Source organism: Gorilla gorilla, chromosome 19 (genome assembly GCF_029281585.2).
Source record: "Gorilla gorilla gorilla isolate KB3781 chromosome 19, NHGRI_mGorGor1-v2.1_pri, whole genome shotgun sequence".
Lineage (NCBI taxonomy): Eukaryota > Metazoa > Chordata > Mammalia > Primates > Hominidae > Gorilla > Gorilla gorilla.
The window spans coordinates 106773538-106797966 of NC_073243.2; the positions used below are offsets into that span (position 1 = coordinate 106773538).

The 24429-nt window shown below is 44.2% G+C and overlaps 1 long non-coding RNA gene and 1 pseudogene across 1 annotated transcript in view; both read left to right on the top strand.

The window, feature by feature from the left end:
• Window positions 1-24429, top strand: part of LOC134757632 (uncharacterized) — a 110053-nt gene that overhangs the window by 29468 nt on the left and 56156 nt on the right. The gene's annotated exons all lie outside the window — the stretch shown is intronic.
• Window positions 5496-18768, top strand: LOC101147942 (dol-P-Man:Man(5)GlcNAc(2)-PP-Dol alpha-1,3-mannosyltransferase-like; annotated as a pseudogene).

The following is a 24429-nucleotide window of genomic DNA, read 5'->3' on the forward strand; positions in this document are numbered from 1 at the left end:
ATTGAAGTTAAAAACCCATCCACCATTTCTAGTTAGTACAGTAGGCTCCTAATTTACAGAAATGCTTGTGAAATTGAGAATCATGATAAAATCCTCATACCTCTTCCTTTGACCAAATCTTTCTAAAATGCACAATTATAATTTCTTATCTTTTAGTACATAGTAATTATGTTATATGTGTTATATACACTATGTAAGTATAGTTCATTAAATCATTCTTTGGTGCTTGAAGACTTTCTAATTCATTACTTCATTCCAGACATCAATGACGACAGCACATACTGAGCAGGTACACATATGAGCTACCTACTAATATGCCCTGATTTTGATTGTATTTTGTGAAAACCTTGGTATGGGTTATTTTTAAATGAATGTTTTCCCAAATTTTAAGCTGAAACTAGGATGCATCAAAATTATCTTGGTCATAATCTTGTCAATGATGTCATCTAAAGGCCACCAGGAACACACCTGTAGCTCAGCAAAGTTGAAGCCATCGACTGGCTCATCACAACAAGGAAGGCTGTGCACCACCAGGACCCAGCAGCAGCTCAGCAGCAGCAGTGAGAGGGCCTTGGGAAAGACTTGGAGGGTTTGGCTTATACAAGGTGATCTTGGGGAGGGTCAAGGAAACAGGCTGTGATGGTTAATATTGAGTGTCAACTTGATTGGATTGAAGGATGCAAAGGATTGTTCCTGGGTGTATATGTGAGAGTGTGGCCAAAGGAGATTAACTTTTTAATCAGTGGACTGGGAGAGGCACACCCACCCTCAATCTGGGTGGGCATCATCTAATCAGCTGCCACAGCAGCTAAAATAAAGCAGGCAGAAGTTGGAATGAGCAGACTTGCTGAGTGTTCCAGCCTTCATCTTTCTCCCATGCTGGATGCTTCCTGCCCTCGAACATCAGACTCCAAGTTCTTCAGCTTTTTTTTTTTTTTTTTTTGGACTCTTGGACTTACACCGTTGGTTTGCCAGGGGCTCCCAGGCCTCTAGCCGCAGACTGAAGGCTGCACTGTGAGCCTCCCTACCTTTGAAGTTTGGGACTCAGACTGGCTTCTTGGCTCCTCAGCTTGCAGTCGGCCTATTGTGAGACTTCCCCTTGTCATCATGTGAGCCAATTCTCCTGATAAACTCACCTTCATATATACATCTATCCTATTAGTTCTGTCCCTTTAGAGAACCCTGACTAATACACAGGCCATGCTCAGATGGAGTGCTGTCTGGAAATGGGAGTAATTCTGTGGTTGAATGTCTTAATTGTCCTGGAAGGTGGGAGAAATGGAGTGAGGCTGGTGCTACAATTTATGTAAAAGCAGCAGCTGCTCACATAAGCCGGGGTGGGGGATGCCTAGGTGTATTTGTGGTATTGACCACGTTCTTGTTTTTGTTTGTGACCAGACCAGATTACAGAGGGGTATTGATTTGCCTTTCCCCCGCCCCCACCATCACAGTGTGTCCCTGTCCAGTGTTGGTGCTCTGTGGCATTGCTTGTGTCCACAGGAGTCCATCAAGGCAGAGCGGCAAGAGCCAGGTCAGCTTCCAGCTCTTCCAGGCTGCATGTCCCCCTCAATATCCTGTAAGTTCTGATCTGGCAGATACTGAATACTCAAGGTTCACATTCTCTTAGCCTAGAGGTGGCTGCAATAATGAAAGGCATTTGGCTGATGTGTTTTCAAAGGAGAGGGAAGCTGTCTGTGTTTGTTACCTGAGGCTGCATAACAAATGACCACAGCCTAGTGACTCGAAACATCACACACCAGTTACCTCCGCTCTCGGTAGGTCAGAAGTTCAGGCATAGACCAGCTGTGGCCTCCACTCTGAGTCTCAGCAGGCTACAATCAGGGCTCAGTCAGGGCTGTGGTCCTGTCGGAGGCTCTCTCAGGTTGGTGGTGGTTGTAGGACTGAAGTTCCTGTTTTTGGGGGGTAGTCAGCTGGTGTATTAGTCTATTTTCACACTAGTGATCAAGACATACCTGAGACCAGGTACTTTATTAAAAAAAAAAAAAAAGAAAAGAAAAGAAAAAAAGAGGTTTAATGGACTCGCAGTTCCATGTGGCTGGGGAGGCCTCACCATCATGGTGGAAGGCAAAAGGCCCATCTTACATGGCAGCAGGCAAGAGAGAATGAGAGCCAAGCAAAAGGGGTTTCCCCTTATAAAACCATCAGATCTCATGAGACTTATTCACTACCATGAGAACAGTATGGGGGAAACTTCCCCCATGAATCAATTATCTCCCACCAGGTCCCTCCCACAACATGTGGGAAATATACAATTCAAGATGAGATTTGGGTGGAGACACAGCCAAACCTATCAGCTGGGGACCACTCTCAGCATCCAGGGGCTGCCATGGTTCCTGCCACGTGGCCTCTCACAGTCCTTCCTACAGGACGGCAGCCCTTCTTACACAAGTCAGCAAGAGGGAGTCTCTCTTGCCCCCACTTGCTAAGGCAGAATCTCACATCAGATGTAACCATCACATTTGCTGTATTCTATTATCTAGAATTATGTCACAAGCCCCTTTATGCTCAGGGGAGTGGATTATCCAAAACATAGATCACTGGGGAGGGGTGACCTTAGGATGTGTTGGCCACATCACCTGAGAGTACATGAAACATCTCTCTCATTTCTTCCATTTCTTGAGCTTTTAAAAAATTACTAAACGAATAAACATAGACAATTTAGGTTGCATGAATGAATACAAAGAAGAACATATTATCATTCCTAATTATCACAATTTCTACCACAAAGATGATCAGTTGTAACACTTGCATGTAGGTACTGGACCAGTTTTTATAAACCATCCCAGCTATGGTCTACTGCTCAACAGGACTGATGACTCTTCAGAAGTATGGTCTGGGATCAACCACATTCTTGCAGGCCACCAAGAGGAGGCATCCATCTCCACAGAAGAGAGACGAGCTCTGGGCCCCTTCTGCACCTTCACAGTGAAGGCTCAACGGGGCACATGGATCCCTGTGTTGCCCTAGATATGACATTTTTACATTTTTGACTTTTCACCCTGTAGTGGGGGTTAAGGGCAGAGCTACAGGCATCTGGTAGGTATAGCCTAGGGACATTGCTAAATACCCTCCCACAGGGAGGACAGTCTCTGACCACAAAGAATTGTCCAGCCTAAAACGTCAATAGTGCCAGGGTTAAGAACACTGGCTCCAACCTTGCACAAGTCTGTGAAGTTCAAGACATTGTGGAGGTTTTTCTTGTTTTGTTTTGTTTTTTTGCTATTTACAAAGGTGTTCTTTTCTCTCCCCATCATACTTCACAGTTCAACCCAATGGAAATAGATTAAAAGAGTGAAAGTCACTGGTCTCAAAGAATCTACGGAATTCAGCATTTTGAAAATCACATAGCAATTTTGGGTAGGTATTCACATGCACTAAAAAACCAGGCAAACATCCGACTCCCAGGATAAAGTGACTGAGAGCAGTAGAAGACTTGTTGAGCCTTAAGGAATAAGAGGAAAATTATGTTATGAAGTGCAGGAACAGCACAGACCCAGACGAGGGGATGCAGCCTGGAGCCAGTAACCCGGTGCCTCCTCCTCCCCAGGGCGCAGCGCTGGCTGATCCCCGGATACCATGATCACACGTCCCAGGTCCTGAGAGCGCCTCATAGGTAGACAGTTCTTTGGGACTTTTGGGACGCAGCACTTGAAGAGAGGTTTACCTAAACTTTCCTCCTGGGAGCCTGTGATCATTTGAAAGTAACAGAAGAAAGTTGTCAGGCTGAGGAAAGTTTCAACAGGCACTTGGTGAGAATGGGAAGCATCCATTCATTGCGAAATCACGGGGACAGAGGAGGAATTCACGGGATCAGAGCACTGAGAAACTCCAGAGGCTTCCGGTTCACCGCCCTGATTCCACAGATGTGGGTCAGAGGCAGAGATGGAAGTTGGAATGGACAAGCCTGCCCTCTCCTCGGCTCTCCATGGCTCTGACCTCAGGCAGTTTCTGCAATTTGACATGAGGCCTGGCCCCAGGGAAACCAGTGGGGCCTCATCTCCTCCCTGTGCTGCTCTGAGGTGGAGTCTTCTCAGGGTCAGTCCAGCTCTGGAGCCCCTCTCCAGCTCGGTCACCAAAGCTGTCTGGTCCCAGGGCGGTGCTGAGTGACAGGCACGCCAGCCAATCCAATTGGCCATTTCATACCCAATGCATGTGACTGATAAAGAGATAACGCCCTGTCTCCAAGACGCAGGCTTTACATAAACAGCTTTAATGACTTCTTCACTTAGAGACAAGACTCCTTAGTGGTGGAACCTCAGGCATCCGTGCAGGATGTAAGAAAGCTCCCGTATATACATGAACTGAGAAGTGTGTAGAAGAATAAATACTGTAATAGGTAATAAAATGTATGTATTTTTATTTATATGCTACTTTCTCTTTCTCCCTCTCTGTGTATATACACATATATACAAAAATATATTCATTCTATGGAAAACATGAAAGATGTAATATTCTTTACATATGAAATTTTAATGTATTAATTTTTTCTGATCATATGAACACCACAAATATAATTTTATAATTTTTTTACCTAACAATAAGTCTTAAATATACATGGACAATATCATAGTTTTTTTTTATCATAATTAAAATGGTTGTGAAACATTCCACTTTAATTTATTCCTCCTAATCCCTAGGGTGGTACATGAAGTGAGGGTTTCTCGGCCTCGGTACCATGGGCAGTTTGGGTTAGCCCATCCTTTTCAGAGACCCTGCCCTGGACACTGCAGGATGTGGCTTCACATTCTGGTCTCTGCCCACTGGGTGCCAGAAACATCCCTTCCCCTTAGCTGTGGCAATCAACACTGTCACTAGACATTGCCAAATGTCCCCTGGAGGACAAAATCACCCTAGGTTGAGAACCAATGGCATTTTTTTTAAAACTATCATTGTAAGACAAAGCCACCTGAACTTCCTTGCTGATGTCTCTTCACTTCTTTTTTTTTTTTTTTTTTTTTTTGAGACAGAGTCTTGCTCTGTTGCCCAGGCTGGAGTGCAGTGGCATGATCTCGGCTCACTGCAAGCTCCGCCTCCCGGGTTCACACCATTCTCCTGCCTCAGCCTCCTGAGCAGCTGGGACTACAGGCGCCTGCCACCACACCTGGCTAATTTTTTTGTATTTTTAGTAGAGACGGGGTTTCACCATGTTAGCCAGGATAGTCTCGATCTCCTGACCTCATGATCTGCCCACCTTGGACTCCCAAAGTGCTGGGATTACAGGCATGAGCCACCACGCCTGGCCTCAACTTCTATCTAATTCTATTCAGAGGGAAAATTTCTAGAAGCGACATTCCTGTTGCAGAGAAGAGATATTCACTTGAGAACCTTGATATATATTTGCCAAATTTCTGTCCAAGTATCATTTTTAAAAAGTTAAAAACATGACTTTCATACAAACACATACAGAGCATATGTCAAAGATGTGTTTCTCTAATGCAATGAGACAGCCAGCAGGACAGTGAGGCTGCAGCAGCATGGGGACAGAGTGCAGAAAGAGGTCGCAGAAGCCTTGGAAGAAGGTCATTCAGTCATACAAGGACACCCTGATGCTTGGGCTGCGGTCCTTTCCAAGTCCATGGGGCGTTGTTCCTTTGTGTCAACACCAGACAAGACTCATGGGCACTGCTGTCAGTGTTCTGTGTGTTATAATACCAGGGACCCTCACATGGCTGTGGTGATTCTAATAGAAAATAATAAGTCAAAGCAAAGACCGTTACCCCTAATGAGAACGTGGACAGAGCCATCCTTTTGACATTTCTAAGTTTTGATTTTTTTTTCTTACGTTGCCTTCCTGAAATTTTAAAATTTACCCTCCCTTCAACTGACTCCGTTCTCATAACCAAACCAGCAGGAAGGATTATCACTCATTTTTATTATACCCTATTGGACAGATAACTCATTATTTTGTTTCCATTTATTTCATTAACAGTGAGGTCAAATGTATTTTCACATATTTATTGGCCATTTGTGTTTTAATTTACTTTGCCTATTCATGTCCTTTGTCCATTTTCCTTTTGGGGAATTCAACTTTTTCTTATTCATTTACATCTGTATAACACCATTTGTCTTTCATAAGTGTTGCAAATATTTTTCTCCAGTTTTCCTTTGCCTTTTCATTTATGTTTTTCTTTAATATAGAAATTTATATGTAGTCAAATCCATCAATTATTTTTGTGCTTTCACTTCTGGGATTATGCAGAAAAGTTCTTTCTTAACTCTGAGATTAAATATTTATGTATCTTTTTTTTTAGTATATTTAGAGGTTATACTTAAATTCGTTTGAAATTTATTTTAAAATAAGATGAGAGTTGGTGACTAACTTTGTTTTTTCTTTTTACCAAAGAATTAGCAAGTTTTATTGACTTTGTTATTGAGTAATTCATCTTTTTAAGTCATATTGCTCATGTGTTAGTCCCTGTGTGTGAGAGGCCGTTTCTGGACTGTCTACTCTGTTCCCTTGATCTGCCTATTGTCTTGGCCCAAGGCCATACAATGTAAATTCCTGTTGATTTATAATATACTTCTTTATCTGGCATAGCAGGTCTTGTTTTAAATGCCTTATCTTTTATTTGCAAGTAGATAGAGTGTTTATTTTTATGGAATTTGGATAAGTTAAAAGGTGGGTTTTTTTTTTAAAAGACAGTGATTTTTCATTCTCTTATCTAGCCAAATATTTTCCCATTAAAAATGCCTTTAACTTCTTAGTGAACATGTTGAGGATGTACATTTCCCCTCACCTTAAATATTGTTACCAGAGCTCATTTTCCTTTGCCCAGAGTGCCTGGAACATTGAGGCCCAAGGACAAAGGGATGGGGGTGTCTGAAAGCTGGCAGACAGCCCTGGGCACTAGATGGGGTACAGGCACTCTCACAGCCTGACGTGATGGAAGGAACAGATCACCTGCTACAGAGAGTCAGCAGATCTTCGTTTGTTTGTTTGTTTTTATTAGCTTCTCAACCAGCTCCTCAAAGTGGGTTCCATGGACCACTGCATTTCCATGCGATTCAGCTGAGTGGCTGGAGGAGAGTGCTTGTTGAGTCAGTGAGGAAAAATGTGCCAGGTTAGATAATACTGAGCAAGTTCCTCTGCTGCAGGACTTCTCAGGACCTTTAATCTCTGATACCCTGTGACTTTCCGAGAATGTGATGATTATTAGACCTTGGCACCCTTCTTCAAGAAACAACTACCAACATCTCAATGAATGCTTGCCTTCTGAGCAGTGCTGCCTGGGAAAGGCTATTTTCCTGATACTATTGTTTTTTCTAAAAACATTGTGAAAAAAAATGAAATGTCTCCAACAGTGAAAATAAGAACAACTGTAATTATTTATACTCATTGACAACAAGAATAGGATTTATTCTACCTTTGGTGGCAGCTTCTATTTTTATGAGAGATTTCTACACATCTTCTTGGCAGTCCTCACCCCTTCCCAACGAGGCATGACAGACAGGCATTACCACGCCAGTATGGTGAGGAAACCAAGGCTGAGCATGGACACCATGTAGCCATGGCGTCTTCTTAGCAATCTTTATCTGTTGGTTCCAAAACAGATTTTGTAGTTTTCCTTTGCTGTGCAAAAGTTACCACAAACTTAATTACTGAAACCAATAGCCGTTTATTAGCTCACAGATCTTATAAGTCAGAAGTCAGGGTGCAGTGAGGCTGGATTTCATGCTAGGAGTTTTGTGCAGTGAATTTGGGTGCTGGCAGGACACTTTTCATTTCTGGAGGCTCTGGGAAGAATTTATTTCCACCTCATGCAGAGGCCTCATGTTGGCAGAATTCAGTTCCTCCTAGCTGTAGGACTGAGAACTCCAGCTCTTAGAGGCTCCCCACATTCCTTGCCACATGAGCCCCTCCATCTTCAAACCAGCAATGGAGAATCTCCCTCCCGGTCACCCTCAAATATCTTTCTTCAGGAAGAGCCTCATCACCTGATTAGATCAGGCCCACCCAGGATAATCTCTGTATCTTGAAGTCAGTTCATTGGATTCATCTTCAAGACTTTGATTTTATCTGCAAGATCTCTTCACAGCAGAACATAATTGATTTAATAACTGGGTGACAATTTGTGTATACCGGGGCCGGGGATGAACAGGGACTTTCAGGGGTCATCTTAGAACTTTGCCTCCCTTGTTCACTTCATTCTCACTGGGGCATCAGGACTGTACTTGCTTTAGATCCTTCCTGTGCTACTAGGATGATCCACATGTGATTGGGGAAATCAATGAGTCTGAACAGATTTGTTTTAGTGTGAGTAGAATGCATCCGAAGATGCCAATGAGGACAACCTGGAAAAGTCTTTATGTCTGACAAAATGCATTCCCTCCTGCCTGCCTCCCGTTCTAGAGATCAAAAGAATAGGCATAGTTGTTAGAAAGTTGCCGTTTTGTGCATGATTTTAAAAGTATCCATTTTAGGCTTCGCTGTTGTCTGCAGTTGATATGGTGCTCGATATATTTGGGGCAATGCAATGACAAACAATCATGGCACTGCTATTCTTGACAAGATGTTAATATAATTCACGTTTTGTTTGCCCTCAATGATAAATCAAAAGCAATGACCCACTGCAAATCCTCACACTGAGACATTTGGATATGAGTATCACATCCTTGCATTGTATTCACCAGGCTATAGCTGACACACCTTCCGAATTCTTGATGTCAAATTTGTAAAACTTCCTCCATTTGTAAAGTTTTCAGTGAGATCCCAGCAAGTAAAAACATTAGCCCTAACAGGCTGCCTGGCGTGTGGGTGAGTTGGTTGCTGCTCTCCATATTCAGGCAGAGTTGGGAAAGAGGTGCTGGGGAGATGCTGAGGGATTATCCGCTCAGCCTCCACCAGCCTCATCTCTGCGGGAACCGTCGGCTGTCCATTCTGACCCGAGGAAGCTGGATTTCCTGTTTCCACGTGAGGCGAGCGAGGCTACCCTGGGGGCTAGAGAGGAGCCCCACTGCTTGGTTTCCTCTGCTGGGGGGCCCAGTCACCAACAGCCTCCCCTTCCCAGCTGTTCCCTCTGAGCTGTGAGGTCATAGACGAAGCCAAGCCCAGAGACAAGGGGCTGAAGCTCATTTTCTCGAACAGACCATATTAATATCATTAAGCTGCCTGGTTTTAATTTTCGCCCACTTCCCAACTGTCTATTTAGGAGTGCTTAAAGCCAAACCCATTCATTCTTTCCACCATTTACTGGAGATCGGAGCCGTTTAATGACTGTCCTGTGAGGAGGAAGGGTTACAGATCAGGAACAACCAGAGAGTGATGAGAAAGGAGAATTAGAAGTTGGAAGAGAAAAGCAAGATAATAAAAGTGTAATTTAAAACATCATATTTGCACAATTACCATGGTGCATTGCTTAACTGGGAATCTAAATTTGTCTCATTGCTGAGAGTCCACTGTGAGAAATAAAATTTAAGAAAATCTGGGGGGCATCCCAGTTCTTCTCAACAACTATATCTAAGGGTTCAGTCCATGGGAAATAGAGCTCCGGGGCGATTTAAAGTGCCGCAGCCATCCTGCGCACCCCAGTAGGTCACCAGCCCTGTGCCAAGCTTTTGGGATCCGAGCTCAGTTGCTGGGCGGACCTTCTCCTGTAATCTTTGAGAGAGAGAAAGAGGCATGTGACTGGTCTGCTCCCATCACAGTGTCTTCTTGTGTTAACAGGCTTTACATCTCAGAGCAAAGGGTGGTGGTGGCTGTTGAGGTCAGCTCTTCTGGATGTCTCCCTGCTTGCTTTCACCTACCACATGCCCACATAGATGCCCACATAGATGTCCGTTGGGGATCGCCAACATTTCTTCCCTGCATCCGCCTTGGCAATCCTGAAATCTTGGACTCCTCAGCAAGCAGGTCTGCCACCCACTCCGACCTCACTGCAGGAGACATCTCTGTGTCTGGAGTGCCCAGTGCTCCAGCTCAACCTGGAGACATCCTATTGGCTCTGTCCCTCTGCCTGCCTCCTTCTGGCCAGGCCAGTTCTGCCCCCAGACCACCGGGGAGGGGCCCTCACCTGCCTTCCTGCTCTCCTTCCTGCCCCCCGCCTGTGTCTAGTGTTCTCCCAACTGTGAGAAGAGTGGGTTTAAACCCTCAGGAACATCACATTGTGCCCCTCCTCAGGGCCCTCCAGTGGCTTCCCAGGATGCTTAAAGTAGAATGCAAATGTTCTGACACCTGTAGGGCCCTGCATTGTTTGGAGACCGCCTCTTCCACTGCTGCCTTCAAGAGCAGACTCCCCTTTTCACTTACCAGGACTTTAGGGGCCTTGTCAGGTACTGGACTTCTGCTTGGAGCACACATCGTCCTCTCCAGATCTTCCCACACAAGGCACAGGTCTCTGTTCACATGCACTTCTGCGGAGAGGCCCTAGCTGCATGGAATGGGGGTCTAGTGAGACAGCAGTCCCACCAGGTTGGCACAGGGCGATTGGTCAAATGTCTGGAAAATGAATAAAGACAGAGATGAGTAACTTCCCTGATATTTCAGAAGGTTTCACCATTTAAGCCAAGAACTAAGATAGGTTTGAGCTCCTAAGGTCAGTTTATTCTATTAACAGTGGGCCGGGTTCCCTATTCCAAGCAGTATAGGAGCTTCGGGAGCTGCACTGTCCCATATGAGGGCCATTAGCCACGTGCAGTGATTGAGATATACATTTAAATGAATTAACATGAAATATAATGAAAAAAGACTCAGTTCCTCAGTCACATCATCCACATTTCAAATGCTCCATAGTCATGTGTGGGCGGTGGCTGGCAACTGGGAAGTGCAGATGTACAACGTTTTTGTCATTGCCAGCAGTTCCATTGCACAGAGCTGTCATCAAATGTTGCTAAAGGCATTGTTACCCTCTCTTAAGAACTTCAATCCACTGGGAAAGGACAGGTGAGTCAACACCATCTAATTAGTCCCTAGTAGATGTATGAATGGGTGCTAAGGATGCCCAGAGGCCAAAGGGGCCTGGAGTTGCTGACTTCTGAGCCAAGTCTTCAAGGAGGACCAGGAGTTATCAGGTAATGAAGACTGTAGGAGATTAGAAGCTGACCCTATTAAGTATCTTGAAAGTAAATACAAATGTAAAAAGCATTCAGCACAAGATGTAAAGGTCTGAGTGTGTTTTTGTGTTTGCTTGCCCATTCTTCTCCCCTCTCTTCCCTACAGATTTTGTTTAAAATAAAAGAGCATCCCACTTTTCTTCCTTGTTGAGACTGACATATATAGAAGTTTATAACAGAAAAGTGGGGGTGAGTACTGGGTTAAGTCACACGGCATAGCAGCAGCTTAACTTGCATTCGGGAGATAGAGATGGAGTAAGACTGTGTGAGCTGCTGGACTTAGCCCATGTGGCTAATATACAAGAACAGAAATTTATTTTGTCATTGCTCTAGGGTCTGGGAAGTCTAGGATCAATGTTTGGTGTCTGATGAGGGCCCAGTCTCTGCTTCCAAGATGGGCTTTGTTGCTGCATCCTCAGGAGGGGAAAAACGCTCTGTCCTCACTTGGTAGAAGGGACAGAAAGGCCAAAAGGGCCTTAAGCTCATTCTCTTCAGCCCTTTCATAAGGCACTAATCCATTCATGAGGGTGGATCCCTCTTAATTACCTCCTAAAAGGCTCCACCTCCTACTTCCACCACAATGGAGATTAAGTTTCAGTATGAATTTTGAAGGGGACGCTATATTTTCATACAAATAAAAACTCTCAAGAAGGGAGTCAGAGTCTTAGGTTTCTGGACGTGAGACACTCCTGTGACAAGCAGTGGTTTCAGCTTTAGAACAGGCTTCCTCCACAAACTTGGGTGTTCCGTGCACTCACAGTGTTAATGGCCTAGCCTCCTCCCCTGGGGGAAGCTAACTTGGCGTTCTCTCCGACTCACCTGATGTCAGTTATTTCCTTGCCAGGGTAAATGGTTACCAGCCCACCTGATACTCAAGAGTTTCAACTCTTCACACCCTCTACCTGCTTTCCCTTTGTGATTTTGCTTTCTGGTGTCTATGATTCCGTTCCCTAGTGAGCAGGCAAGCAGGTGAAATTTATGCAACCATTTCACATCCAGGTCTTTGTCCCTCTCCCTTCTCCCCCAACACCTGGTAGAACCCTTCCCAGTAGCAGGCACATACCATATGAATACATGATGTTTCAAGTCACAGATGAACAGATGCTTTCCTGGTTGGAGGCCCTGGTGCTCGACTGGGCTTTGGTATTGCCCTTGTTCTCTTAAGCCCCATTCCTGGGACTGTGGATAGTAGAGAAATAAGATAGAGGACTTCCAGATTCCTTGAGAGGCTCCAGAAGTAATACTATGGGCAGTTCTGCCTGGATCTCCCAGAATCTGTGTGAGGAGGGGGTGGCAGAGCAGAGAAGAGAGGTGGCATGCTGAATAGACCTCTTGGGGTCAGTTGATGGAAGGAGAAAGGGAGTATGGCACCGATAAGAGACTCTGAAACTGCTCACCCAGAGCGCAAGTGGGAGGAACAATTACCTCCACATCTAACTCCCAGACGGGTCTGTGCTCATCATTAGAAAAATGCTGACAGTGGCAGCACATCTACACAGATAAGATGGCTTTTCCTTGCCCAGTATGCGTGGGCCATTTTTCACAGCTTTTGGAGGCTGCAATTGCTGCCACCATATGTTGTGCTGGAGACGGTGCAGCCAGCTGAGCTTCATGTGGAATAACTGTTGGCAGCCACGCCAACTTTAAATTGATATTAATGTCAAGCTTGCTTTTTATAGTTTTCCTGAAGGTTTTAACAACAATAGACCAAGGCAAGTTTCATGGTACCTGAACCTGAATCAAGCTCACATTTTTCTGATGTGTATTTAATTCGGTTTTGGCACAGAGTCTGTGTTTTTCTTGGGTTTTACATCATTTATGAGGTTGCATGGATACACTCTAACAAAACATCATCCATAATCAAATGAGACTCACAGAAGAAAGAAGTGCATGCCAATTCCGACTAATCTTAGCCTTTATGGGAATAGCTGTTTGCTATAAATGATTAGCCAAACATCTGTGTCAACACTTTCTTAGCAGCAGATAGAGATGTTGTTAACCGCCACATTTACAGTGATATTTCTAGCTCCGTAGAGAGGGAGATGCTCTACCACAAACAAATCTGTCGGCTAAGTTCTTCTAAGTAAAATCTACTCTACTAATTGTAGTAACTAAAGGCATGGATGTTAGCACAGTGTGTGTGTGTGTGTGTGTGTGTGTGTGTCTTCAAGTTTTGCCTTATTTCACACTAAACATTTTAATAAAATGCCTCCAGTCACTCTCGTATCACACTATGGGGTCGTTTTAGGAAGAAAATGAATTTTTCCCCAATATACAGCGGCACATGGTCCTATCCCTCCTCTAATCCCGGGCATCACCCAGCATTTGCTGCGTTGAAAAGAGGCATATATATTCTTCAAGCATAGTTTATGTGATTAAGTATGGCAAAAGCTTAATAATTGAATCCATAGTAAAACATTTGTACGAAAGTCAACATCTGCACCTAATCGTTCTATACGTATGTGATGGTTTTGAGCTTATTGTGGGGGACATATTTATTTTGGTGATTACAAACACACAGCTGCCAGAGAAATCTGCTGTTTTAAAGCACACTTTTGCTGCTGTGCGGGGACGGGGTGGGGACTATGTGGGCTATGCCCTGGCAGGAATGTCTTCTCTTCTGGATGGAGTCTGGTGATCTGTTCATTTGGTTTTTACCTTCTGTCTGCTGAGTGGATATTGAATGAAGATGAAATGAGATCTGCGCACATTGTGGCTAGACAATTTATTTTCTCAAATTTAGAAACAGTCATAAGATGTAATTCATGAAAAACCCGGACATTGTTTATTACCCGGGGCAAGGCCGACACTTCTTTTCTGTGTTTTCCTGCACTGGCAAACTCAATGCAAATGGGGCATTTCAATTACATCTGAATCAACTGAAAGCACCCATTGATGTTGGGATAAGTGACTGTCTCTGGCCGTCTCTGTTTTATCAGCTGCATCCTCTGTGGGCATGCGAGGCTTTCCAAAGCCCTCAGAGGAGGCCAACATGAAAACTTTGAGTCATCAGATCAACTAGAGACAAATACCTTGAGTTTAATAAAATGAAGTTTTAAATAAAATGAGTTTTTCTTCTAAAATATCTGTCCCTGTTGAATTTGGCTTCCTTTTTAAGACCCCAAACTTTGGTATGGGAGAGCAAGGGAGAGAAACAGAGGCATGGAGATATTTCAGTTTTAGATTCTGGTGGTTCTTTGAATTAGTAATGGCAATTGAATAGAATCCAGTTTCAGATTTGATCTCATTCTGGACAAGCAGTTTTATCTTTTTGTTTCCTTAAGCCTGCCTTTTTACTTTGTAAAAGTTCACCTATGAGGCAAGTTATCAGGGCAGTTAAACTAGAGAAAACAGCTCAAGTACATGTAGGTAAGAATCTGTGTATGTCTTGCAAAAACTCCTTCTGCACTTCTGGGTTGCTCAGGAGAAAGCAGAGGTTTGTGATAACTCCCACTACCACTGCATCACACCGACCTCAGCCTGGCACTCTGGATTTTCCCCACGTGTGTCCAATGAAAAGCCTTGGGTTGTCCTGGTTTTTGCAAATTTAACCAGGAAAACAATGTATTACCTTTACTGAGAGGACTATGTAAACCAAAAAGTATCGGAATCAGATCTGAATCAATTTAGAGGTTTGTTTTTGCCAAGGTTGAGGATGTGTCTAGGAGAAAGAGACATAAGTCACAATAGGATTTGTGGTCAGGGCTTTTTCCAAAGAAGGTTTTGAGGACTTCTGTATTTAAAAGGCAAAGAGTGAGCAGCAAGGGAAGGAAGAAAAGAAGGGGAGGAAGGTAGACGATGAGTGGAGTGTTACATTCTAGTGAGGCTTTGATTAGCACTGGCTGAATCCATGTTTTACGTGTGAAAAGAGGGAGTAGAGAAACAGTTTATGCATTTGTAAATCTGCACTTGTAAATCTGCATTCAGTAAATCTGTATTTTATACAGGATAAGGTAAACACAGAGTAGAGGAAGAAGTCAAATGTACATTTGTTTCAGGGTGGGCAGAGGGAGGGAGCATTTCTAGTCTTGTTTTTGTCACATGCCTGTGAAGATAAGCTACTACTTTACACTGTCAGGTGAGATTCCATAGAACTCTGCTTTAGGGTTATGGGTTATAAGGGGGATATGTATTCTGAAATATCTGGGGGCCCATACAAAATTTCCATGTGAGCAATTTGTGAGGGAGGCCACCTGGGGAGATATGTGGCCTTCTGTCATTGCAGCCATCTGTGTGGGAACAAAAAAGAAGGCAAGTTTTCTTCTTTTCTTTTCTTTTTCTTTTTTGCATGACTTAGTTCCCAAGCTTAACTGTCTCCTTGGCATAATGAGTTTGGGGTGCAAAGATTTTATTTTCCTTTGACACCAAAAATGGACAGAAGAGATTATTGGTTTTTATTTCACTTCAAAGTTGGCACATTTGGTGGCCAGGAGATACGGGGTTCTACAGTTGGGTGGGCCCTGACCTTCTGCCTGGGCCGTCCACAGCATCACAGGTATTCCTTAAGCCCTGCATTCCCAGCTTGAAATTCAAGTTCTAGCAGACGGTCAACTCAGTAAGTATTCATGGAAACAGATTTATATACCAGCACCAAATTTGCAAGGGGACAAAAATGTAGTGACAAAAGATGCTCAGATGCTCAAAGAAGTTTTACTGAAATGGAAGTAGTCCATGTTTTTCTCCATGTATTTCTCCTACATCTCCCATATCTGTTGGCCTTCTTCCCTCCTGTGCTTGTGGCTTTACTGGAGAATGGTCGGGACAGCTTCACAAGGGCAGCAGCCTCCACAGACTGTGTGTTAGGAAAACAAGGATGACTGTTGAGCTCTGCCATGGCTCAAAGCACCTGGTGGCCCTAAGCACCCACTACACCTGGCCCCTTTCTCAGGTCCAGCACATCTCAAAAGACTGACACCTCAGGAACCTGCATTCAGGGTACATTTAGGGTACACACTAAGTGTGGTAATAAATTAAGCTGACTAAGTGCTACTGCTCTACTCCCACATCCCTTACTTTTGAAAATACTGTTTATTGCAACAGATCGGTGGCCATTTGAAAACACACATTCTTCTTGTCCCAGGTGGGTTAATTGCAACTTGTAGACAGAATCCAAGATTGCTTGCTTTGGAAAGATTTGCTCTGGCCCTGTAATTTTTATACTCAAAGGGCAATTTTCATTAAGGCTGTATTTGTCCATTTTCATACTGCTATGAATAAATACCCAAGACTGTGTAATTTATAAGGAAAAAGAGGTTTAATGGACTCGCAGTTCCACATGGCTGGGGAGGCATCACAATCACGGTGGAAGGCGAAGGAGAAGCAAAGGCACGTCTTACATGGCAGCAGGCGAGAGAATGCTTTCAGGGGAACTTCCCTTTATAAAACCATCAGATCTCGTGAGACTTATTCATTATCATGAGAACAGCATGGAAAAAATCCACCCCCGGGATTCAGTTACCTCCCACCGAGTCCCTTCCACAACATGTGGGGATTACAGGAGCTATAATTCATGATGAGATTTGAGTGGGGACATAGCCAAAGCATATCAAAGACTTACTTTGTCATTATGGAAACTCAAAGTAAAAGCTGATTCACTTGAGTGTGAAATGAGAATTAACTTGCTTTTTAAGACTTTTTGTGAAGTAATTGAAACGCTAGGGCTTTACCAGAAGCCTGGGGTGGGACAATGATGAAAATGAATATAATGCTCATTCAGGCAATTGAAATAATTTAAAATCAGTCCCAATAAGTTCATTTACTTTCCTGATCTGAGTATTGTCATTGTTTAGCAGGCCCTGAAGAAAAAATTCGCCTTAGTGATATTCCTGCTTTGGTGACCTTAAAATGTGTAATTGACCTAGAAGTTTGTGATGATGAGTCTGTTTTTGGAGCAGTCTTTTTGGGCTTTGGTTTTTACTCTGAGATTCATCTGGTGACGTTCTTAACCATTTGAGTCCTTTAGAAGGGTGCATAGATCAATTTGAACCTCTGAAACAAGTTGCTTTTGAGTCAAATCTGTACTGCATCGGCCAATGTTCTCTTTCTTTCTTTCTTTCCTTTTTTTTTGAGATGGAGTCTTGCTCTCTCGCCCAGGCTGGAGTGTAGTGGTGCAATCTCAGCTCACTGAGTGCAGTGACATGACCTCAGCTCACTACAACTTCCACCTCTCAGGTTCAAGCAATTCTCCTTCCTCAACCTCCCAAGTAGCTGGGATTACAGACACACGCCACCACACCTGGCTAATTTCTGTATTTTTAGTAGAGATGGAGTTTCGCCATGTTACTCAGGTTGGTCTCAAACTCCTGACCTCAGGTGATCCACTTGCCTCGGCCTCCCAAAGTGCTGGGATTACCACGCCTGGCCCTGTCCATGTTTCTCACACCTGTCTCACCTGGATGTGTGGCTGTCTTCCTCCTTTTCCTGCACATCCTGTGCCAGTTCCTCTACAGGTACCTGAACGACTCCTATTACAAAATCTGAAAATTAGTGAAAGACACAGAGATCGACCAGAAGGCCTACGTGGCCCAGGTGGAAGGCGTCATCAGCGGTACCTATGACTAGACCCAGCTGTCTATGACAGTGGCCTATGACAGTGGGCCACTTGTGTACCCAGCTGGTTTTGTGTCCATCTTTATGGGGCTGTTCTATGCCCCTGGCCGAGGCACTGACATTCACATGTCCAGAACATCTTTGCTGTGCTCTACCTGGCCACCTTGCTGTTTGTCTTCTTGATCTACCTCCAGACCTACAAGGTACCTCCCTTTATCTTATTTTTCATGTGCCACGCCTCTTACTGTGTTCACTCCACCTTTGTGCTGCAGCTGTCCTATGACCCAGTGCCCTCGGTATCAGCCTCCTGCTGGTCCAGCGCTGGGGCTGGGGCTGCTGGTGTTCCAGCCTGGCAGCCTCTGTGAAGATGAAAGTGCTGCTCTTCGCCCCTGGGTTACTGTTTCTTCTCCTCACACAGTTTGGCTGCCGTGGGGCCTTCCCCAAGCTGGGCATCTGTGTTGGCCTTCAGGTGGTGCTGGGGCTGCCCTTCCTGCTAGAGAAGCCCGCTGGCTACCTGTCTTGCTCCTTTGACCTTGGCCGCCAGTTTCTGTTCTGCTGGACAATGAACTGGTGCTTCCTCCCAGGGGCTCTCTGCCTGCACCGTGCCTTCCACCTGGCCCTGCTGGCCACCCACCTCACCTTGCTCTTGCTGTTTACCCTCTACTGGTGGCCCAGGATGGGGGAATGTATCTTGTCACTGGTGAAGGATCCCTCCAAAAGGAAGGTTCTACTCAAGCCCTTCATAGCCAACCAGATCGTTTCTACCCTCTTCACCTCTAACTTCATTGGCATCTGCTTTAGCCACCTCCCTCCACTACCAGTTCTGTGTCTGGTATTTCCACACACTGCCCTACCTCCTGTGGGCCAGGACTGCACACTGGCTCACACACCTGCTCAGGTTGCTGGTGGTGGGGCTCATGGAGCTCTCCTGGAACACATATCCCTCCACATCCTATTGCTCTGCTGCCCAGCATGTGTGCCATGCTGTCCTCTTGCTGCAGCTCTGGCTGGGCCTGCAGCCGTTCCCCAAGAGCATCCAACACAGCAAGAAAGTTCCCTGAAATCCACCCCTTTCCCTCCAGTGCACTCTCAGGACCTGGGGGAGTGAGATAGACTCTGTGCCCTTCCAAATAAACCTTGCCAAGTCCAATACACACACACACACACACACACACACACACACACACACACAGACTTCCTCTCTCTATATATAGAGGGAGTCACACAGGATGTGCAGGGAAAGGCAACAGACAGCCACACATCCAGTCAAAATCACTAGGACTTTTATGTATCTCGATCAACAATGCTATGGCTACAATATTGACACAAAGACACAGAAGGAAGCTGAATTCACAGGAGTACACAGGGATCTTGTATTATCTTCTGGATTAATCCATTTGTATAAAGTATGCTAATTTTACAGGAGTTGGTTTCCAGCTTTTGGACCAAATTTTGAACATTCTAAACTGGTTAATTTGAGCCTTTCAGAAATTATAATTTGTTCTATATATTTTTAAAATATCCACTTTTGATTGAGTCACTTATATGTTTGTATTCTTAGAATGAGTGACAGCTAAGTAATTGAATTTACATGCTCTATCATTCTAGTTTAAATATTCAGTTTCATTTTGATATAAAGAAATACATGAAATATGAGTATTTGAAGTTTATTGTCTAAAAAATTTAGTTGCATCCTTTCCTTGGGAAATTGTCTTTAATTTTTTAAGCTCAAAAGGCCTGGAAAAACATGCTTTCAATAATTCCTTATTGATTTTTTAACTATCTAAAAATATGTAGAAAAAGTTTGGTTAAAATAAACCAGAGTTGTTGAAATTTCTTCGCTTTAAGTTGTTGTTCACCTGTAAATCTATCCAAAAGAGATAGGATGGCAGGAGGGAAGGAGAAAAGGAAGAGAGTAAAATTAGACCATCAGCTAATTACACAATGAATGATTTAACTACAATTGGAATAATGTGCTGGAAATTAACGAGGTGAATGGAAGAAATATGTACAAGAATGCCTCCTCATTAAGTCTCAAGGAACCATGTGGGGGAAGATGTGAGCTTGACCACACTCAGCACCAGGGAAAATCTGCTCAAAATGAGGACTCAACATCTCCCTAATCCTTTTTTTGAAAATAACCAAATATTTTAAAACGTACTGATTTTACCAACTTTTTTTATTAGCCACTTTTCTGCAAATGGAACATGACTCACTTCCTTTGGACGAGAGTGGTCCGTCCCCTTTTCTGCTGGTCTTTGCTTCTCCCATGGGCATTGCCTTCTTCTTAATTTGTTTGGTGCCCGTATCTTCTCCATTGCCTTTTTCCTTTTTCCTGAGCACAGGAATACTTACCACCTGCCCACATGGTCTCCCTCTATAATCACAGGTATATTACTTTCTCTTTAATACAGCCATCCCCTTTCTCCTCTCACATCCACAGACACTCACAGACTTTCCCACTCCACTCAAATCTATCTCACACCCTCCAGCTAGAACTCCCCCATCACAGCTGGAGGGGCCAGCTCATACTTGGGGAGATTAGGTCACCGTGGCTTGTCTATACAGCTGCATTGCTGGCAGGGCCCAGGAACCACTAATCCCATCCCTTATGGTGGAACCAATAGTTTAGTCTCAACTCCACTTTCCAGGCATGTTCATACTCCTAGAAACATGACACATTCATAATAGAGTCAAAACACAAGTCACCTAACCCTGCCTGTAACTCAGCACCCGCTTCCAAATGTCTTTCTATGGGTCCTGTAATCCTGGTGGAGGCCCTAGCCTCATGGAGCTCCTCCCAGTGAGTGGTGGGAGTGGCTGCTGTTATGACCACCATGGCAGTGATGATGAGGTCTGCAAACATGGGTGGCTTTGTGTGGTGAGGCTGTTCCCGGATGATGAGCACAGTGGCTGTCACTTTGGGGTAGAAAAGGCCGGCAGCCTCATGCTGTCCACTTGTTGTTATGGCAATAGATGAACCTAATTTGGAATTTGATGGATGAAACAGGACCCACAGATGGATTCCAAACCAGAAGAATGTCAAAGGCTGCCAGAAGGGAGTTGGGAATTAGGTAATAGGGAGGGAAGGAGGCTGGTCCATGACTGGGTTCTCTGTCCATCTGTGGTCACCAACAGTCATGGGTTGGCTGAGTTCTACACAAAGCAAGGCCAAAGCTGTCAAAATAATGAGCCTCCTTGAACACAGACCATGCAATCATGGGATGTTAGAGCAGCAAGGGACTTTCAAGCTAGCCCAAGTGTTACAGTGGGTAGTCTGGTGGAGATGAGCAAGGCAGGAGAGGCCCCTCCCTTCCCCCAGGAATGTCAGGCCACCATCTGGTGATGCTCAGGCAGTTGTTACGGTCTCTCTAAAATAATAATTGGTCACAGCCAGCAGCAGGGAAAGCCAGTCTCCCAATAGATAGAAAACAGCTGAAGCTGGTGATTGGCAGCTTCCCGATAACATCTCAAGAGTTGGGCAAGTGGGCTCAAGCTTGCACATTAAGAGGCAAAATGGTAGTGTTTAACCGGTCTATGACCTTCTAGGAACATTCAACTGGAAGGGAAGAACGCCTCAAAGTGAGCACATGCACAACTCCAGTAAACACACTGCCCATGTGGCCCTCCCACGTGCTGGCAGGCCACTGTGCATGTGGACAGCCTCCCCCAAGGAAAGAATCACGGAGAAGGGACGCAAGACCCCAAAAGCATGCCAACATATAAAACCCCAAGTCAAACGTCAAACAGTACCCTTGATCTCTCATTTCGCCTGCTTGGCTCTCTTCCAAGTGTACTTTACTTCCTTTATTCCTGCTCTAAAGCTTTTTAATAAATTTCCACTCCTGCTCTAAAACTTGCCTCAGTCTCTGTCTTTCCTTCTTTCTGCCTTCTGCCTCCTCAGTCAAATTTCTTTTTTCTGAGGAGGCAAGAACTGAGGTTGCTGCAGACCCATGAGGATTCACCACTGCTGACATATGTCCAAGAGGCTGAGCCAGTTGCCCAAGGTTACAGAAAGTTAGGACCGATCTCCAAGTGCCTCTCTCTCCTGATGGCTTTTTCAGTATTTACACAATAAACATAATACCACAGTGCAGACAAGTAAATGTGAGACAAGGAGGTGGTGTTGGTTGACATTCTCAATACTTCACTGCTATTACCCGTGTAACTTTGTCAGGAACATCATATGGTTTTGTAGTTGTTGGAAACTTTACCATCCAGTATCACCTAGAAGAAAAAAAGTAACTCCCTTTTGACATCTGAGCATAGTGAGCAGGAGTCAGCAACCATCGTGTTTGTGACAGACAGGCACACGATTGTCTGCTCAGTGCTTCCTGGCCCTCCTCCTCTCTTCCTTCCATTTGGCCAGATCTGTCCTCTCTTATGAGCTTGCATCCGTGGCCCTCTTGATTAATCCAGGATTGGAAACCTCATCCAAGCCAGAAGATTCAGAGTTTCTTCCCTGTTTTTTGAACAGGAATTCCCTGGTGGTAGAAACTGAGCAGGGGTGTCATGCCATGTTCTGCCATTGAGGGACACGGCTCAGGGCTGCAGTGGCCCACTGGGAGAAGCAAAGATGAGGCTCTGGGAGACTTCCTGGCAGCATCTGCATTCTGGTTGTCAGCGGTCCCTGGGGCCAGATGCATTCCTCCCCTCCCAGGGGTTCATTGTTCAACTCTCCCTTGGCTTCTTTTGACCAATTAATGGATGTTTTTCTCATGCTCATTCAAGTCAGATTTTCTGTCTCTTGCTACCAAGGAGTCCTATTTGACCAGAAGACTTCCATTCAGAACCCCAGATACGTAGTAAAGAACACACTCTTTATAGCATTAAAGTAAACCAGATGGATGTCAGTTGCCTTGTTTTAGGCATAAAAAAGATAGAACCCAGAGAGAGGGTGGGGAAAATAGATGAGTTTTGTCAAAGAGAAACCATACATAGCGGTTAGTTAAAATGGTAAAAACATATTTATTCAGAAAAACTATTGCAATAGGGTAAAAGAGACCCCAGTACAGAACTGGCCTCAATTCTGAATACATGAAAAAGGGAGAATTTATAGCCAAGGGGCAGGGTGGGCATCAGTGGATGGAAAATTATTGAAGGGAAACATTGAAGGCCAGGGGAGAGACTAGCTGAAGGCAGGCAGGGTGAGCTGACATCTCCCAGGGGATCGTGGGGAATGAGAAACCTGATTAGATATCTAGCATGACTAGATATGGAGAATGGTGGATTCGGGCTGAACTGACTTAAACAAATTCTTGCTAAAATTGGGCAACACAGAGACAAACCCAGAAGTCCCAAAGTCAAGGTCTAGCTGAAAAAGATCTCAAAAGGGCCTGAGTAGAGTTTGGTCAAGGAGAGAATCTTTGTCAGTTTGAAACATTTTATTGCATTAGAAAGTAAGAAACTGCTTAAAATAAAAAATGACAGGAGCGTGTCACACAAGGACACGGAGCCACAAGAAGGAGCTCCCACTAGCCAAGCCCAGGACAAGTGGCATTCCAAAAAAATAAGGATAACAGTGAATTATTGCAAATGAGTCAGTGAGTCAATGTCAATAATAAATAGGTCCATAAAATAGACAGGGGAGAAGGGGCAGCTCTTGCTTGCAGTCAAGTGCCAAGTTGGGCTGGTCCATGAGGAGGGTGTGCTGAGCTTCGAAAAGCCTCATTCCATAGCCTTCACGGTAAAGAATGGTTCAGATGAGAACCATCATGAATGCGTGGCAACCGTGAATGCTTCGGCATCCGTGAATGCTTAGTCTATTCAGGGGGCAGGTGGATTTTGATGAAGAGCTGGAGAGTGTCATGCCTTAAAGTGCTGTGTGTGTGTGTGTGTGTGTGTGTGTGGTTTTTGTAATATACATATACATACATACCATACATATATTACAAAAACCATGCACACACACACACACATAATCAGAGACAGAGAATAAATGAAACAGCAGGTGGGCAAACAGGTAACAACAGTTGGTTCTGAGTAAAAGGAATACAGTTGTTCTTGTTCTGTTTTTCTAACTTTTTCTTAAATGTTGATTAAAATTATTTCCAAAATAAAATGTTAACCATAATAAAAAGTGTGATGCAAGATATCCCCAAAGGACAAAATATAGGACTAGTAAGTCCCAAGTCCTGGCTGACGATTTAGGTCACTCAGACGCAGCCCTGGGGCCTGGGTGCTGTCAGTTTCTGGGATTTTGCCATTTATATTAATCAATGGAGCAGCAGGCTGGACCTGAGGCTGCACATTTTTCTGCCTTCCTCGTATTTGGTTACTTTCTGTATTCCAGGGTGTTCATTTCAATTAACCTCTAGGTAGCACAGGGTGAAAAACACCCGCTGTGTGCCAACAATAAGCCTCAGCTCTCATGCCACCTCCAAAAACTGTAAATAAACAAAAACACCAGGGATTTCATTTGATCTGGAAAAGGGTTAGTTAAGTATTCCAGGATGTTGGAAACAAAAGATATTTTAAATACCATGGGGGCTGTAAAGAGTGATTTAGGAGACGTAATACTGCTTAATATTAGCTGACATCAACTGGAAGGAAACCACAGCTAAGAACTAAAGCTGTAGTTCTTTAGTCGTAAGAAGTTCTTTAAAAATCCAATGTCTTAGGCCCAAAGACTTCCATGATCCTCATTTTTAAGTGAACAATAATATCAAAATATATTTGAAAATCCTTGAGCTCCTTGTGACTCTCCAGCCACTTCTTTTCCATTCATTATTTCACTTTGTCATTGCAGCATCTAGAGTTTACAGGGTCTGTGGAATTACCATACAGCAAGCTGAAGGGATAACTTAAGTG